At 36.1% G+C, this 6,899-nt stretch overlaps 1 pseudogene; it reads right to left on the bottom strand.

Moving 5' to 3' along the window:
• The window catches only part of LOC107585658 (zinc finger and BTB domain-containing protein 7C-like), a 25,682-nt pseudogene extending 18,965 nt beyond the window's left edge, over positions 1-6,717 (bottom strand).
• Positions 6,718-6,899: the final 182 nt, after the last annotated feature.

Genomic DNA, 6,899 nt, shown 5'->3' with positions numbered 1-6,899 from the left:
ATATATATATATATATATATATATATATATATATATATATATATATATATACATCAATTTAATATTTTATAATTTATAAATGCATTAATACATTTCATTTGATTGATGGTGACACACTGAAATAAGACAGAAATTGACAAAAATGGGGAACTGTATTGAAAAATTGCCCAAGCTAGAACTAATTTGGGTTGCTAAGCCTGTGTACTATCCATCAGGCCAAGACATTTCCTTATATTTTGGAATAAATATTGTGTCAAATGTGCTTATTTCATTTTAATATATTTAATATGAACTTTTGTAATTTGTCTATTAGCTGTATATCGGCCAGACTTCTCTAAAGCTATTGCATCAGCCATTGAAAGTTATTTTTCGTGAACAATATCCAGACACAACACTAACCAGCAGCTACCAAACTCTGAGATGATTCCTCAATCATGTGCACTTCCTGCTGTCACACATTACAACCCCACTGCCAGTCCTTCAGGCCGCTGTGATACCTAAACTCTTCTGCTGAGGTATCTGCTCCAGTCTGAGTGTGTGTGTGTGTGTGTGTGTGTGTGTGTTATGTTGGGGTGGGTGGATCAATGTGTCCTTATTTTAAACTGAGAGAGTGAGTGAGTGATAGCCCACACACTCATTTCTCTCTCTTTCTTTCTCTCCCTACACCCCTCCTCTGTGCCTCTCCTCTTTTCTCACACCAGTGGGTGGACCCAGTTTCAAAACCTAAATCTTACAGCAACATTACAAAACGGCCCGCTTTCCTCTCTTTGTGTGTGTGTGTGTGTGTGTGTGGTTGACAGAGCTCGGTCTCTCTACGTAAACGTGTGTTGTGGTGCATCGCCCTCAATACTGTGTGTGTGATCATGTCAAACTTGTGTGTGTGTGTGTGTGTGTTTCTGTAATTTACCCAGAACAACAGAGAGAGGAGAGAGTCTGGAGTTGCCACTGGTTACAGTGACTCTTCTCACACAGGAAACACCTACAGGAGGTTAAATGCTCCCCAATCAGCTGCTCTCACTTTTCATAGAAGACCAGAGGAAATCACTCAAACACACACACACATGGGCCCAAAGCGTTCAGACGAAATCACACCAGATCAGGCTTAAATGAAAAGAAAGATGCATCATCTAAAATAAACTAAACTATGTTACCGTACAAAGATAGCTATAGTTTAGGATAGACTTGACAGTACAGGATAGTAATGCTTAGTTGTGTAGTCTAACTAGAACAGTAAAGTTTAGTTAAAGTGTGTGAAGCCTAATAAAGTTTGAGTGTAGTATTGTAGTGTAGTATTGTATAGTATGATAAAGTATAAAAGGTTGCACTTTATTTTACAGTACGTGTTGTGCTCTTACCTATACTGTAAGAAAGTACTGGATAATGTATGCTAACCATATGGGTTAGGTTTAGGATTAGGTTGATGGTTAGTACCTAGGTATTACCCAGTTATTGTAATAATTACTATATCAAATACATATGCACATGCGGAACAGGACTGTAAAATAAAGTGCTACCATATAAAATAAAGAGTTACAGTCTAGTTATACTAAAATTCAATTTAGTATAGTAAAGTAAAGTTTAGTATAATAGAATCTAATAAAGTTTGAGTAATGTAGTTATGGAACCATAACATTTATAGTAAACTCTAATCTAGTTATAGTCTACTAGTGGTAGAATAGAATAGTTATACTATGTCTTATTAGTGTAGTTGTAGCACAGTTGTATAGTTTATAGTATTAACTTGAAGTATAATCCAATTTGGTCATAATATAATATAGCTATAGTCTAATCTAGTGAGAGAACAGTACATTTGGATATAATAAAACTTGGTTAGAGTATAGTCTAGTTATTGTTTTGTCTAGATATCGAACAGATTATAGTAAATCTAATTAGGTTTGGTTATAGTAAAGTGCAATCTAATGATAGAACAGTAATGATCTGCAATAGTCTAAAAAAATCTGGTTATAGTACATATAGATTATTGTAATAGTAAAGTCTAACCAGGTTTGGTTATAGAATAGTTATAGTTTAGTCTAGTGATAAAACAGTAAATATTAGGTCTATTTTAGATTACTCTAGTTATAGAACAGAATATATAGTATAGTATAGTCAGGTTTGGTTATAGATCTAGTATAGTCTAGTAATAAAGTCAAGTTTAGTTCTAGTAAGTCTAATAAAATTTGTTTATAGTCCAATTTGTTACAGTAAAGTATCATTGTAACATGGTCTAATGATAGAAGAGTAAAGTATTATTACAAGAAGTCTGGTTGTATTTTTGTAAAGTAAAGTCTAGTTATAGAACAGTAAAGCTTAGTTAAACATAGTAATTGTAGAATGCCAATTTTCAGATTATGATTCTGACGAACTGATCATCAGTTTAGTTTATATGGAACGGATGAGCTGTATGGAGTCATTGTATGAGCATAAAACGTTTTCTCCTTTCTGAAGCCTTTGACCCAAATTTGTGGTTAATTTCCTGTTTGTGATGGGCGATTAGTCATGTGATGTGTAGGAGTTGCTAAAGAAAAACACCTGTTGAATTCTGAAAGAAAGTTCATATAATCGCAGCGCTCGGAGTGTATAAATAGCAGCTCGGCTCACTTGCCGTGACCATAGTGATGGACGTTAGAAACGAAATGACCATGTGACCTGCTGAATTGTTGTTAAAATTAGCATGCTATGACATCATCGTCAGGTAATGGGGCGTTTGGCTGTGAATATCCATTGTAAACTGTTGAATTCATCAGATGTGAGGTGTTTAATAGCTGGTTTTTCATGTCAGAACGTTGTCAGAGTGAGTGTTAACGGTCTCTGTGTGTGTAAAGGTGAGGTCAGGACATTTGTCACGCTTTGAACGATAAGATTTACCCAAATCACCACACAGGCTTTTTTTGAAGAGGAAGAGAGAGGAAGGAAAATGACATATAGACATATTTGACTCTCTGTTTGAGTGTGTCGGGCAGCTGTGTCATCAGAAACAAGTTGTGTGAGCGGATGTGAATCCCCTAACTTTCTCATTGGGTTGTGAAGTGGTCAAACTCTTCTTATTAGGTTGCTTCACTGCTTATTAGCACACTGGCATGCACGCATTCATAGAAGAAGCGTGACTCCAAGTTATACTTCTGAAAGTGAAATTGTTTAGTAACAAACCAACCACACATTTGTTTTTCTCTCACTAACTGAATCAAATGAACAGATTTGTCCATCAGAATTAAAATACTTCTCTTTTGTAAGTGGTTATCAGCTGGTCATTATCACAAAATTAACCCTGACCCCGATGTGAGGGTTTGTATCAGCCTGAAGGGGGTTTATTTTGTGATAATGAAACTAGCACCGATAGAGATGGTGCATAGATATGATTAAATTATCTCACTTTTGGGGGCACTTTTTTGCAATAATGAAACTAGCTCATATATGGAGGACATCATTTGTTTGTGTCAGCAATAAATTTGTTCTTTTTTTCCATTTAGTTCTGCTCTCTAAAATGTTGCAAACCAGATAAATTCTCTTGTATTGCTTTCTCTTTTTTTGAGGAGAAGCTCTTTTTTCTCTCTTTACTTGACCATTCGGATCATTATTCGTACTTTGTACAAAAATACGTTTGTACACGTTTGCTAAAGATGAAAAGAGTCTCTATGCGACACCACATCGTCTTACATATTATAAATGATATGTATATTTTATTCCGCAAGGATACATTAAATTGATCAAAAGTGTCAATAAAGTAATTTATAATGTTTTGATGTTGTTCGTTTGCATTTTCTATTCATCAAAGTATCCTGAAAAAAATACATTTTTACAGTTTAAACAAAAATATTAAGCAGAAACATTGATTATGCTTCTTGAGCAGCAAATCAGCATATTAGAATGACACTATAGACACTATAAAGTAATGATACTGAAAATTCAGCTTTGCATCACATGAATAAATTACATTTTAAAATGTATTCAAATAGAAAACAGTTATTATGAATAATAATAATATTTTCAAATATTGCTGATTTTACCATATTTTTAATTTAATAAATGCAGCCTCAGTGAGCAGAAGAGACTTCTTTCAAGAACATTCAAAAATCTTACTCTTTGAGCAGAAGTGTATATACATTCTCACCACTGTGTGAGTATTTTGACCTTTTTAATGTTCTACTGTTATGGAAATGTGTAGTTAAGTTACTTTGAACACTAAATGTTGTTCTGAGCTGTGTGTGTGTGTCTGTAGGAGGAGTCTCTCTGTGCGTGCGAGTGTGTGTGTGTGTGTGTGTGTGTTTTGAGCAGGACATACGGTAACGTACCCAGCAGTGATCTAGAACCGTGCTGAGATCCAGATCATTGTTCTGGTTCCCTCGTTCCCACACCCTCCCGCGGTGAGAGCGCACGGAGTGCAGCGCACTCTCCAGTGTTTGAGAACACGCCAGTGTAAAAGTATCTGGCGTGTAACAAAAGACTGCTTCGGATCAGGTTCAACTTTGATAAACCTTGTCCTAGTGACTTGACAGACAAAGGCGTGGTGTGTATCCCGGCATAACCTCACTCCCTCTCTCTCTCGCTCTATTGAGTGTGTAAGAGTGACGGTGAGTTTTAAACACAGGAGTTTTTATGTAATCATGGCCTGTTGGCGTGGGGGTTAATCAGTGCTGCTGCAACACGCCGTGATGGATCTGAAAGCAGCTGCTTGGCATTGAAAGGAAATCTGGTACCCATCACAGCCACAATTAAAATGAATGAATAATTGAGACCGGCGGTCATCTGCCCATTCACCTGATATACTGTGTCCCTGACCACACCGAACAAAGCTCCCCCCCTCTCTGTGTCGTTTTAATGAGAAGTCTATACTGTATTCACACAGTTTGCCCGAGTGCATATTTCAATCTTTAAGCCCTCGGATTCATTCTGCGCTTAGCTGAAGTGATCGAGTCTCAGCTTATGTTCACAAAGAGAGCAGATGAATGATGTTTCCTGTATTCCGTCTTAGACATGTTTCACCGAATGTGAAGTTCACACAAAATAAAAGTCACAGCAGATAGTGAAAACACGTTTAAAAAAAAAAATTCAAAAATTTTTTTTCATTAGAATGTTCACTTTAAATTTTTTGATTCATCTGAAACGTATCAGATTTTCTGAAGAATCTTTTCATTTCTGAAAACAGTGCAAGTCATTCTAATATACCATAAAGCATCACAAATAATGTTTCAGAGTCAGAGAATGGCAAAATATAAGCCAGTTACCTACACTTGATTTATTTTTAGTAGAAAATACTGTTTAAAGTTAATTGCAACATTAAAATATGTAAACATTATATTTACTATATAATGTAAATAATATATTATATATAATTAAATTTAATTTGCAGGTCAAACAGAAACACACATTTATGTATTTATTTATTTTCTATCTAGTAAATAATAATAGTTTTAAATTTATATTGATTCATATATTTATTGAGTGTTTTTTTGTTACTGCAAACTATATCTATCTATCTATCTATGTGTGTGTGTGTGTGTATATATATATATATTTACACACACACACACACACACACACGTTTGTTTCTGTGAATTGAGGGGACTTTGTGAGGGATAGACTTCTGTTACTGTTATACTGACCAAACAATATTTTCTGTCCCCTAACCCTAAACCTACCCCTGAAAGAAAACCTGTTTGCATTGTTACACTTTCAGATAAACATAATTTACTATTGTTAATATTTTTTTCCCTCATTGGGACCGCAGGCCAGTCCCCAACAATGTCAAAAATGTCAGGTTTTACTATCCTTGTGGGGACATTTGGTCCTTACAATCTAGCATAAACAAGTACACACACACACATATATGCATCGTTACCGTTTTAAAATGTCAGAAATCATTATGAAATTGATTTAGTTAATAATGGTCTTTGTTGAATGTGCCAGTTTTTGAATGTGAGTTTTTGATGAATGTTTATATTTTTCCCTATAAATATGCAATAATATGTCCCTTTACAAAACAGTACTGTAGTAATACCATACTTTATTTATTTATTTTTTTCAAATTTTGTAGTTTTGATTTTTTTTACTCGTATATTGAGTCTGATCAGACTCTTATGTTTTAAACATTAAATTTGAAAGTAAACACTCTCAAAACCGAAAACAAGTGTGAATTTTTTTTTACTTATTATAATCTATCCCTTTCAGTTTGATTTTTGTTCACACGCATTTTTTTGTCAAGTTGTTGTAATGGCATAATCGCTAATGTTTGTCGCAGGATTTGTCTAAAACGTGAGTTCTCTTGCAGGGCAGCACTGAGTGATGCTGCGATAGCATCAGACCCCTGTCCCTGACCTGTCAGCTCATTTTACTGTATTAGACTTTCTAATTAAAGAGACGGTGAGAACGAGGGGGTGGGGGGGTCCCGCACTATCTAGTGCACTTTACATGCACTCTGAAAAGTGACAGATGCACAAGACGAGTGAACAAATGCCATCACAAACCCCTTACATTTCACTACAGACAGTGATGGAGCAGTCAGACAGGCAGCAATGGAAAGAAACTTAGTGAGACAGAGCGAGAGAGAGTAGTGGTTGCTGACCTTTAGGTGTTGCTGGTGGAGTTGCGTCTTGGAGAGAAGTCTCTGCGTGTCAGGAAACAGACTGCTATCCTCCGACTCAAACATGTGAAAGTGAACACAGACGAGAGAGAGAGAGAGAGAGCGACAGGGGGAGAGAGATAAGCAGAGGAGTTGCGTTTTGCACAGAAGGTGTGTCGTGAATCAGGGAGAGAGAGAGAGAGAGAGAGAGAGACATTAAACAAAAGTTCACACCCACCCTGCCCTCCCTCCAAACCAAAAGTATGTTGGCAGCCGGCCGCACGTGTCCACCTGACATGCACCTCGCTATGGGAGGAGAGAAACACACACACACACACAC

Source organism: Sinocyclocheilus grahami, unplaced genomic scaffold (genome assembly GCF_001515645.1).
Source record: "Sinocyclocheilus grahami isolate Dianchi unplaced genomic scaffold, SAMN03320097.WGS_v1.1 scaffold73.1, whole genome shotgun sequence".
In the NCBI taxonomy this organism is placed as follows: Eukaryota; Metazoa; Chordata; class Actinopteri; order Cypriniformes; family Cyprinidae; genus Sinocyclocheilus; species Sinocyclocheilus grahami.
Note: the sequence above shows the minus strand (reverse complement) of the source record. Positions and strands in the feature narration are given on the sequence as shown.